At 35.7% G+C, this 13,089-nt stretch overlaps 1 pseudogene; it reads right to left on the reverse strand.

Annotated features, from left to right (window-relative positions):
• Positions 1 to 590: 590 nt before the first annotated feature.
• LOC107151159 lies at positions 591 to 6,053 on the reverse strand (annotated as a pseudogene).
• Positions 6,054 to 13,089: the final 7,036 nt, after the last annotated feature.

Here is a 13,089-nt window from a genome sequence, read left to right on the forward strand (position 1 = left end):
AGAATTTCATAGCTCCAAAAGTGGGAACATTTTTAAAGTGAAAATATGGATAAAATGTTTCAATATTCACAATTATAGATCAATGAATCCAGTATTTCTTGGATTAATGATCAATATAATCTAAACTTCAAATGAAAATTCTGTTGTAGTGATATAAGAAAAGCAGACCTTTAAATTAAGTGATTAGATCAACAGAGTTTCTTCATTTGTTTCTTAGTAGTTGTGTAGGAAATAAACATATATATGTAATAAACATATATATAACTATACATATATACATATATATAAATATATATACATATATATATTACATTCATGAGTCATGCACTGCATAAAATGTTGTTTTGATCAATGATGGACCACGTACGTATCAGTGGTTTCATAAGATCATAACAGAGCTGAAAAATTCCTATTGCCTAGTAATTTTACAGCACCTTTTTTGTTTAGATATGCTTAGATATAACATTTACTGGTGTGTTATAACTTTCCACAGTATTCAGTATAGTAACATGCTGTATTGATTTGTAGTCTAGTAGCAATAGGCTCTACTACCATACAGCCTAAAGGCTATAATATCTGGCTAGCTTCGTGTAAGTATACTAAGACTGTCTAATGAAGTGTTTATCACAACATATCTCTGTCATTAAGTGAATCATGACTCTATTAATATACTCTTAATATATTTTACTTTTTTTTTTTTTTTCAAAGTATCTGTTCCCTTAACTATGCTTGTGGTTTCAGCAAAAAACACAGGCTCATCTTTTTTCAGGGAGCTGCTGCTATGCTCCTCTTCTGACTTAGCGTTCTTAATCTCTACTGCTTGTTTGCTCTGTTCTTTTTCAATTTTTTCTCCAGGCTTTCCAGTGGAAAATCCACATTTTGTTTTATCTGGGTCATCTCCTTCTTAATGGCCTGAAGGTCATCTCCTTTCAACTTTCCAGACTTGGAAGAAGATCCCTGCTGTCCACTCTTAAAATTGAAGCCACTTTGGCACAGCATGTTTCTTCACACACGCTGGCATTTAGAAGGCACTACAGCCCTAGCAATAAAGGAGGAGGAGGAACAGTGCATGCTGGGTAACTCTACATCCCATCATAATAATCCCATTGAAAATCATACTCCATGTCAAAAGAGGAGTCATACATATCCACTGTAGATTGTTTCATTCCTGCTTTTCCTCTGTTCACTTTTGGCTCTGCAGCCAGAATGGTATCTAAAACCTGGACAGCAATCATCTGCCATCCTCTCCTGTTACAGCAGCCAGGGTGTTTCTCTCATTTACATACTGGACGAAGGCAAAGCCTTATGAACCGAGCAACCCATTTGGAGAAGATTGCCTCTACATCAGACTTCTTGACCACAAGAGGGTTGACATCCCCAATGAATACATGGGAGTTTATACGAGCATGGATCTGTTTTTGTTTGTTTGTTTTTTGGTAATACTGCTAGCAATCATGTTTGATGATAAGGTTCATCACGAAGCCAAAAACAAAAACAAAAAGTGAATATAAAAAAGAAATCTCATAGGAGCAGGGAAGGAGAAGAGGTTTGATTCTGAATCTTCCACACCCAGTTCCATGTGGAGAGGTCAGCAAGATGGCTGCAACAGCTATCTTCCTCTCTTCACAGAATGATAAATCTTTAACTTTAAAAAGGCACTTGTAAGGGCTGGGATTGTGGCTCAGCGGTAGAGTGCTCCCCTAGCATGCTTGGGGCCCTGGGTTCAATCCTCATGCACCGTATATAAATGAATGAAATAAAGGTTTTTTTTTGTTTTTTTTTTTAAAGGCACTTGTGTGAATTTAAGCAATTTATTCAGGGTTTTTGTTGTTGTTGTTGTTGTTAGTGCCAGGGATTGAAGCAGGGCCTCAAGCAGATTAAGTAAGTGCTCTGCCACTGAGCTACATCCCCAGCCCAGTAAGATTTTTTTTTTTTTTTTAATATGAAGTGTTAGGATTTTATGGGAGAAGAAATACAATATAACAGTAATAGGTCAATTTTTTACCTAGAAGCAAATTGTATACCCTAAAATGTTATTTTCATGTGTAGTCTTTGCTATTAGCAGTTTGAAACTTCATTTCTATGTGAAGCATATAATTTCATAAACACAACCTTGAAAATTTAGATCTAAACCTAAATTGATAAAATTAAATCTAATTGATAGGGCTTGGGATGATAATTAGGAGTCTTAGCACCTAATCAGCCACCACTTGTGTTAAAAGAGTAAATATCCCAAGGTAAAAGGAGTTACTCTTAGTAATAGTACATTTAGTTATTTTTATTTTCTTCTTTTTCACCTCTGTATTTTCTAACTTTTCTATGATATAAATTAAATTGATAAAAAGGAAAAATTACTGCAGAAAGCCATGAGTGAATTACATGAGGATCTTCTCTCAGTATGGTAGCCAGGGAGATTTAGGTTTGGCATTTCTAACTATCCATGTCTCTCCCAAGGCAATAGATTGCCCAATGTGTGTGACCTTTATCTCTGCTCTGCTAAGAAGATCCCTTGTAGTAGCTCCAGAGATGGGTATAGCCAGTTGGGAACTGGACAGCCCACCTTTAATCATTTTTGGTGAAGAACATTCTATGGAAAGCCTTTGATGTTTCCCAATATAAATAAAGCAAGCGCAAGCTCGATTTTGCCATAGTCTAGAAGCTCTATCCATGTCTGATCGGTTTACCCATACTGTCCTGGATTTTGAAACTACTTTCTGAGTCCTGTGGTTTTTTCATCGTTCTTTTTTCCTAGCTTTTATTTTTTAGGCAGCCCATTCCACCTAGGGGAACCCTATTTCCATCGCCCACGCAAGATGCAGGCAAAAAATTACAAGTTTTCATTTAAAAAAATATTTTGTGGAGAAAGCAAAATAGAAAGGTTGCAAACATTTGAAGAAAAAGAGGAAAACTAGCTATATAGACCATATTGTAACAAAGGCAGCACTCACCTTTTCTCCACCCTATTAATTCTTTCTTCTTCCATTCTCTGTAGCCTGGTGCTCAACCCAAGTAACTAATCAGCCCCATCTCCTTTTAACACTATTACCTGAGTTTGGCCTCTAAGGAGTGAAATAGTCTGTGTCCTTTTCCCTAATCTGTCACTCTCTCTCTTCTGCTACAACTTGATTGATAAATGAACTCTGACCAATTACAGTAGAATTTAAATTTATTTCTATTAGTTTATTACCCTGATATAAGAAACCAACACAACAGGGGGCAGAGGCACAAGTCTGTAATTCTACTGATTCCAGAGGCTAAAAAGCAAGAGGATTGTAAGTCCAGGGCCAGCCTGGTCAACTTAGAACCAGTCTCAAAAACAAAAAACAAAACAAAATTTTAACAAAGGTTGGGATTTAGCTCAGTGGTAGAGAACCCCCTGGGTTCTATCCTCAGTACTGCAAGAAAGAAAGAGAGAGAAACCAATACAGACTGGAATGAAACATAGATTGGCATGAGCCAGTCTCTTTCTCCCCCCCTCCCCACACCAGACCATGGAAAATCATCTGTTCAAAGAAAATAATACCATCGCTCTTAACCACCTTTGTAAAAAATTTCACCCTTTCCAGAGTGAGAATTAGGGATAACATAAAAATCATAATCAAACTGTATTTGTATTTTGCTTATTTATAAATACACATGTCAGCTATTTTTATCATACAGTTTATTATATAGCTCAGTCATTCTCAATTAAACTAATATTTGATTACAAAGGCTAAAGTTAAAGATGCCACTTCAGGCACTATTAAAAACAGAGCAAATCTAAAAAGATTGTCATATCTGGGAATGGTCCTTATGCAGATATTTGTCTGGAACTTTCCTCTTTATATAGGTTGCCTACTCCAGAACCAGTACTTTGGATTAGACACATTGCTTTTACTAAGGATTAGGACATGTGGTAGTGTTAGATGAGAGTGCTGAAAGGAAGACCTGAAAATGTTTCCTTTTTGATTATTCAGACATACTGGGAAGTGGTGTTTGTTAAGAATCTGGATGTTGCAGTTCCTATTCCTGCAAGTTACTTAGCTCTCGAAATGCCAGTTCCTTCATCTGAAATTAGAAATTATAGTTGTGGTTAATTCATGTGGCCAAAAGTAAGAATTAAAGGGGATAATACCTATAAAGTTTTAATACAATGACTGGCATATAATCAACTAAATAAATGGTTGTTGGTGGTAAGTTTGAATTCTGACTCTCATATTAAGCAAATTACCCAAAAATAGCTCAATGTGTGCATTTTTAAAATGCCATCTACCCCAAAGGACTGATTTTATTCAATGACAAGCAATATTTTTAAAATTCCTTAGATACCACTAAATTAAAACACAAAACACATTTTCCCTCTTAAACTTCCTTCCCTCTTCTAAAAAAACATTAAAATTACCAGTTAACTTTTCAGATTTTTCTGAAACTTTCCATGTTACTGAAATGAAAAACCAACAAATATCCTTGGCTTTACTAAGAAACTAATATGCTGTGACTAATTTGTTGTAAGTTGGCATCTGTTTCACTGATGAATAAACTGCTTAAAAATGACTGGCCCAAGTCATAGAGAATTTATAGGAAAGACAAAAATAGGATGGGTAAGTCCTAACAATTCACCATCATATGAAACTAAAGCCTCATAACTACTTAAACCCAAAGTTTCACAAAAATAGTATATATACCGTATAGCACTATTGGTTTATTATTTATCATATATTCTCGAAAAAAATATTACTAATATTCTTAAGACCTTAGTTGGTTTAAAGAAAGAATTTAAACAATACTTTTCACATCTTCAATTCTGCATTGGAAAAAAAAAAATTAATTAGAGTAAGAAAACAGCCTGAATCCCAGTGTCTATATTTTCATTTTGGTTCTACCTCAAACTAATAATCGTTTCAAGTTATTCTTTTTGGTTAAATTATTTCAATTGAAAATGAGAGAGAAGTAAATCCTAAGGTTCTTCAAGTCAACATGGTACTATATAAAAAGCATGGACTTAGGAGTAACATTTGGGCTCACACCCCTTCTCAACTTCTGTATTTTTGAGCAAGTTAATCTCCTGAAATGAGATTTCGTTAGGTTTTTCAATGAAAAGTTAATCAGACAAGGAATGTAGAGTTCCAGGCACACAGGTGCTTAGAATCCTTTCCTCCCTGATGAACCTACATTTCTTCTTGTTCCTTATAAAAATCCTCTAGAGATTTTCTCTTTGGCCTCGGCTTCAAGTACAGTGGCCAAAAGTGTGGGCACGTGGATTTTTTTTTTCCTCTTTAAACATTAAAATTTATAAAAATCAAATTATACTTAATGAGTACTCTAACCTGGTAATACACTGACGAGGTCAGGGCTGTTGGGGTAAATCCAAGGCGCAAGATCTTCCTCCTACTACTGTCCACAGCCACCTGTCAGGAGTCTATAAAATACCTGGGATACAGAGCTTCAGAGCAGATTTTATAACATTCCAGGGGCCCCGTGCCCGCGGGCCCTGACCTTCTGGCCCCCTGAGGTTCGAGGTAAGCATTCAGCTTTTCCGTGACCTGTTACAGCGTTGGAGAATTCACACAGAGGGACGGAATGACTGCTTGTACATCTGGAAGGAGACACATTGATAGGGTCTCGGTGTTTTTGGAGAGTTACCTTATTATGAAAAAAGCCGGGGAAACCTGTGTCGCCTCTTTACCTGAGCGGGAAGCCTCGGATTAATCCACTCTTCCCAGCGAGCTCTTTTATGAATAAGGAGAAGAGAATCTCGACTTCAAAGTTTCACCTCAGACTCACTTATATCAATGCACACTATTTACATTCGGGATAGTGAGGTCTTTTACTGAATATGGGGCTAAGTAGGCTCTATTTCTAAAAATCACCCTCCCGCCGCTCTGGGAAAATGGAACAGTCCACTGGCGGTCCTTGTGGTCCGGGATGAGCTCAACCCGGGGGCGCCCTGGCTGCGGGCGGCTCTGCGAGTGATGGTGTGCGCGGTTGCGTGTGCGTGTTAGGGCAAGGAGGGAAGAGGGCTGTAATATTACAGTACAGAGGAGACGATTTTCCCATCTAAAGAGTTGGCTCATACTCGTGGCGTTTAAAATGTAAATAATGAGAGAAGGAGGAAAAATTCTAGAAATTTAGGATTAAATTAGCATTATCGTATTCAGACTATCAAAAACGGGTTTTATTTTTACTTTTTGCATAATTGACAATACAAGTTTAGTGGATTAAAATGAATACTAGGTATAAAGTAGTAGCTGCAAAGATTATGAAAAATAACCTAAATATATTTTTCAAAAGAGAATTAAAATTTTTTTAAAGAGAGAGAGAGAGAGAGAGAGAATTTTTTAATATTTATTTTTTCGGTTTTCGGTGGACACAACGTCTTTATTTTATTTGTATGTGGTGCTGAGGATGAACCCAGCGGGGTGCGCATGCCCGCCGAGCCCGCTACCGCTTGAGCCACATCCCCAGCCCGAAAATTAAAAATTAAAAAAATTTTAATTATAGTATCTCATCATTGCTTTAAAAATGAAAACAATATACAAAGGCAAAAGAGAGAAAGAAAAAATCTCTTGCAGTCATGGCTCAAAGATAACCAGTGCTAAAATTTTGTCAATTTTCTAGCCATTTTATAGTGCTTACATGTATATGATTTTATATAACTGGATAATTCTATATCCACAGTTTTGTATACTGATTTCTAGTGAAATAATAGGTTGTTTACATCTGATGTCATTAAATATAGAGCTACATTATTTTTACACAACTAGGTAGTGTAGTTGGACAGTAAGTTATTTAACTCAGCCCTGTTAAAGGATAGATGGTTTCCATGTAAGTAGTATTATATAGAATGCCCTTGTATATATATCTTTCAGTACTTACTTGTAGGGTTATCTCCTAAGAATACATTTCTAGAAGCAGAATTGCTGGATCAAAACAAAAAAACATGTCTGTTTAAAATTTTTGTACATATTTTCAAACTGCACTCCAGAAACGTGCTATCAGTTTACAATTCCACAAAGTACAAGAGAATATTCTTTTCTAGTACACATCACTCTTATGACTCCTTTGCATCTCTGACAAGCCAAAAGACTTTTCTTCCTCCCTTCCTCTTTTCCTCCTTCCCTTCCTTCCTTTTCTTTTCAATGCCTTTCCTTTATTATTAAGTTGAAAATCTTTTCTTATTGTCCATTTTCATTTCATCTTCTGACATTGTTCATGTTGTTATGTATTTTTATTGGGGTAGTCAGCTACCTCTTACTTATTAGAACTCTGTATATTATGAATATTAAACTTATAATAACAAATATAAACATAGTTTATCCAACTTATCTGCCTTTTCATTTTTCTTATGGGGTATGTTGGACATGTTTATATAAAGTGCCCCAATTTGTATATTTTTAAAACCTTATCATTTAATTATAGAATTGCATTGTATTTTTTTTTAAGATTATTCCACTTTTTTTAAAAAATGTCTTCATTTATTTTTATGTGGTGTTGGGGATTGATCCCAGAGCCTTGCCCATGCTAGGCAAGGGCTCTACCTGTGAGCCACAACCCCAGCACTAGAATTGCATTTTAAAGTATAAGAATATAAAGAATTATGAAATAGATACCCATCCTCAGGTTGTCTGCTCCACAGCTTCTGAAGTATGTCATGGTAGGTAATCTGATTTACTTATCATCTGTCCTCCTCAAAGTAGTTTTACAAAAGTCTACCCATTAAAATTTTATTACAATGTCACAACCTTACAATATTCTAACAAGAAAGGAAACGTAATTCAACCCTTAGCTTGTGAGACAATTCATATTCCCATCAGTTCATTTTCCCAGGTGCTAGAACCTTCACGCAGATTCTAGACTGCCTGAGGAAGGCATTTCACTCTGAAGCCTCCAGGGCCAGAAATATATATCAAGTCTTAGGACCTCTCACAACAAACATTATATTCTAACAACCATTACCATGTGTGCCTCATTGACTTAGGATGTCAACAATTACTATCAATTGTCACTGTTTTAGCTAGCACCTCTACAAATGTTTTTTTTTATATATATATATTTTATTTTTTAGTTGTAGTTGGACACAATACCTTTATTTATTTATTTTTATGTGATGCTGAGGACTGAACCCAGGGCCTCACACTTGCTAGGCAAGTGCTGAGCCACAATCCCAGCCCCACAAAACTGTTTTTTAAAACCCTTTTTCTTCTTGTGTCTTTGAAAATTTTTCAAAAGTAAGTTAATTGGGTCAAAGAATATAAACACTCAGAAAACTCTTGTTACCTGGTACCATTTTGTTCTCCAAATGTACAATACCACTAATCCATTTCAAATTTATCAATTTTGAGTGTCATTAATATTTTGTTAGTTTGATAAATGTTAAAGGGAAGTTTATTACAGTCTTTTGTTTGTTTGCCATGGGAATGGAACGTAGGACCTCATGCTTGGCAAGCAAGCACAGTACCACTGAGTTACATCCCCTGCCCATTATTACAGTTTTAATATGTATATCTTTGATTTCTCCATATTTTAGTTTGCTGTTTTCTTTGTGTGTATTTGGAATAAATTTAAAAGAACAACTAATGATAAAATTTGGCTTCCAGAGGGGGGTGCAAGGAAAAAATTAATCATTATAAAATTTGCTTTGTATTCATAGAGATTTTGAAAAGTAGAAAAGATGGAAATAACCCCATTTTAAAAATATTTAGCTTTTAGTTGTAGGTGGTGGACATAATATCTTTATTTCATTTTTATATGGTGCTGAGGATCGAACCCAGTGCCTCACACATCCTAGGCAAGCGCTCTACCAGTGAGCCACAACCCCAGCCCAGTAATCCCACTTTTTAAAAATAAAGAAAATATATTCTTTTGAGCAGAAAATAAATAAAAATTCAAAATAATATATTCTGTCATAGATCCTTATATTCACTCTCCATTAATCTTTAAAGGCATTTCACATAGATAATCAAATTTAGAATTAGACCTAAAATGTATTTGTTTTCCACACTAGCACTAGAATTATCTTTTAAAAGCACAAGCTTAAAACCACTTACGTAAGTCCTGAATCTTTAACATTGCTTTTCAGCCCTTCCATGATCTGATGTCTTTCCTATCCCTCTGGTGAGGGCCACCTTAATGTTGGCCTTCTTTTAGTTCAGGAAATCTGCTGTCTTTACTATCCCACCCATCTCTATTCCCTCTTCCTAAAAGTTTCTTCTCACTCAGATCATTTTTCAGGGATGTCTTGAAACATTTTTGTAGTTTGATGTAGATGGTCAGGGAAGAATCTCTAAAGGATGTTGGATAATGAATCCCAACAGAGAAAAAGAAGGAAAAAGTTCCCATGTTCCACAGCATGGTAAAATGACTATAGTTCACAATAACCTATTATATATTTTATGAAGACCTAAAAGAGAGTAGCTCAGAGTCTCCAAACATAAAGAAATGATGAAAGGGAATTAATTGCCCTGATTTGATTAGTGTATCCTATATACATTTATTGAAATAATGTGCTGGAACCTGTTATTATGTACAATTAATACACATTCATAAAAATGGCCATAATACAACAATCACCTTAAGAAAAATAATGCAGAAAAACATAATGTGGGTCTTTCCCAAGGAGCCTCATGCAAATGAGGAGTCTTGAAACCTAAATTTTACAGTAAATTCACCTCTGGGTGCAGTTATACTTTCTTCCCTCTACTTTATTCTTTAGGGGTTATTAGTCTAGCTATTCTATGCACCAGGTAGGTCATGGCAATACATTTTCTTGAGTTAATACCTTTTTCCTTAAGGCTAATAATTGCATTTAAAAAAAATCTTATAATGAATCCATGGCATTTTCTAGTAAAAGTGGTTCAATGACTATATGTTAGGAGAAGTATCAATGAGACAAATTTTCTGGTCATTGACAAATATTGGTTAGTTGTTACTACAAAAAGAGATTCAACCATTTGATGATGGAGAAGAAGATTCTTAAGGGAAGTGGGGTGAGTAGAAGGCAGGATATGTTCTTGGAGAGGAAGAAAGATGGAGACAAATTCCATGTACTTTGTGGCTTTTCTGGACTAGGGGGACCAAAGGTCATATGATGAGCATCATTTTTCTATACTATAGAAAATGTTTATACTATAGAAAACATACTATATAGAATATAATAGTAAAAATATATTTTCTATGGCATATGATATAATATTTGTATTATTTTATTTTTCAAATGTTTTAATGGTATCTGTTGATTAAAAGTTATTCTAACATTTTTTGATCAAAATAAAATGAATCTCTAATGGGTATTCATCTTGAGAATCTATGTGTTTATAATAAATATATATTACATCTCAGCTGGGTGTGGTATTTGCCTGTAATCCCAGCAACTCAGGAGGCTGAGACAGGAGGATTGCAAGTTTGAGGCCAACCTCAGCAACTTAGCAAGACTCTGACTCAAAAAACTAAAAAGGGCTGGGTATTTAGCTTAATGCTAGGGTACCCCTGAGCTCAATCCTCAGTACAAAATAATAATAACAAAAATTTCAAATTTGTCTCATACTTACTTATTCATTTATTTAACAAATATTTATTGAAAAACGATTTTGAATGCTGAGGATGCAATGGCAAACAAGAATTTATATTCCTGCAAGTGAAAACAGTAAATAAAGAACAAATAAATATTGAATATACAAGTGTGATAAGTGCTGTGAAGGAAAAATAGAGGAGATAGAGAATGTTGACAGCTGTCAGGGCAAGGCTTGTCTGTGGAGATAGCATTTGAGAAGAGATGTGAATGACTGAGGGTTGAACCATGTGAATATCTGGGGAGCTCTTTTCCATAAAGGTGGGAAACAAGGTGAGTAGGAGGTTTGCATGCTCTAGGTATAGCAAGACACTTGTTTTGTTTCAGAAAGAGAGAAGCTCATGACAAATCCCTGTCCTCCCAGAACTTACTGGGAGAGAGAGAAGTAAAATGAATAAACTATCACATAAATATGTCTGGTGGTGTTAAGTGCTTTGAAAAGAGGAGGGGGAGGAGGAGGGGGAGGGGGAGGAGGGGGAGGAGGAGGGGGAGGGGGAGGAGGAGAAGGAGGAGGAGGAGGAGGAGAAAGGAGTGCTATGTAGGATAATGGGGGGAAAGACAGCCTTAGAGAAGAAAATTTTGAGCTGGACTCTCAATACAAAGGTGGGGTGAGCAAGACACGCAGATAATGAGGAAGAGCCTCCTAGGAAGAACAGGGAGTGCTAGGGTCCTGAGATACTTAGAGAAGAGTCAGTCTGGAGGAGATTTAAGAAGCAGGGAATTGGTAGGAGGTTAGGTCAGGCTCATAGCCAGGGGCAAAATTGCTTGAGGCTTATCTGATTGACCCTCAGTGAGAAAGGGAGGATAGTTTTTTTGTGTGTTTTTGTTTGTTTGTTTGTTTTTTATTTATTTATTTTATTTATATATGACAGCGGAATGCATTTTGATTCTTATTCCACATATAGAGCACGATTTTTCATATCTCTGGTTGTATACAAAGTATATTCACACCAATTCTTGTCTTCATACATGTACTTTGGATAATGATGTCCATCACATTCCACCATTATTTCTAACCTCTTGCCTCCTCCCTTCCCCCACCCACCCATCTGCCCTATCTAGAGTTCCTCTATTCCTCCCCTGCTCTCTCTCCCTACCCCACTTTGAATCAGCCTCCTTATATCAGAGAAAACATTTGGCATTTGGTTTTTGGGGATTGGCTAACTTCACTTAGCATAATCTTCTCTAACTCCATCCATTTACCTATAAATGCCATGATTTTATTCTCTTTTATTGCTGAGTAATATTCCATTGTATATATGCCACATTTTTTTAATCCACTCATCTATTGAAGGGCATCTAGGTTGGTTGCACAGTTTAGCTATTGTGAATTGTGCTGCTATAAACATTGATGTGGCTGTGTCCCTGAAAAACAGTATGCTGTTTTTAAGTCCTTTGGGTATAGATTGAGGAGAGGGATAGCTGGGTTAAATGGTGGTTCCATTCACAATTTTCCAAGAAATCTCCTTACTGCTTTCCATATTGGCTGCACCAATTTGCAGTCCCACCAGCAATGTATGAGTGTACCTTTTTCCCCACATCCCTGCCAACACTTATTGTTGTTTGTCTTCATAATAGCTGCCATTCTGACTAGAAGGATAGTTCCTCCTGCTGTGTTTAGGGTACATGGAAGACTGCTGGGTAAACAAAAGTTACTGAGGTAATCTAAGTGAGAGGAAAAGGCATTTGGAGCAATGAAGGTGTGGTAGAAAGGGTCAGTTTGGGTATCTCCCACATTCTGAAGGTAGAATGGACAAGCAAAGAATGGATTAACTAGAGGTACAAAGAAAATAAGTCTCAATTGAAAAACATTTCACAAATTCAGATGGGATTATGTATTTAGAAATGTGACTATTTGAAATACTTATATTTTAATTATTCCAAGATGTTAATAACACAAATATAGGGTTGATCAGTCCATTCACCTATATTCCTTTAAATGTGAACTTTTGATTAAGAGGAAAATGTGAAAAATATTTCCCTTATTTTGGCTTTTAGTTAGCATCTGGACATATAGGTAACACTTAGCCACACATTCACCAAATACTTATTGAACTTAGCACTGTACTAAAAATCAAAGGACACAAATTTAATAAGGTATTGATCTGGAGTCATATTCAATCTTCAAAATTACTATTATTCTTCAGTATATACTCTGATATTATTACACCCATGATAGTGCCCATGACATAGTATTATATAATATCACAGTATATTTTTTAAACCTAAGAATGTTCCCCATTGTAATGCTAATGTGGGGAAATAGGCTTCCTTACATGGTGACTTTGTTGTTCCAGCCTTTATTTATGAATTTTTCTAATTTTTATAGGATAGAATTTGACTCCTGGGATTTCTATAATTCTTATGGGGTAGAGTTTGATTCCTTGCTATAAAATCCATGCAAGGTGGTAGGTAATGAGCCATTAGACAAAGGAGTTTTGTATACATTTGATTAAGATTGATGATACTTCATTTAGGTTTCTTCTTCGGTGACCAGATATAAACACTGTCCAAATAAATCCGTTACTATACAACTTTGTACC

The sequence above is a fragment of the Marmota marmota genome, unplaced genomic scaffold (assembly GCF_001458135.2).
Source record: "Marmota marmota marmota unplaced genomic scaffold, marMar, whole genome shotgun sequence".
Lineage (NCBI taxonomy): Eukaryota > Metazoa > Chordata > Mammalia > Rodentia > Sciuridae > Marmota > Marmota marmota.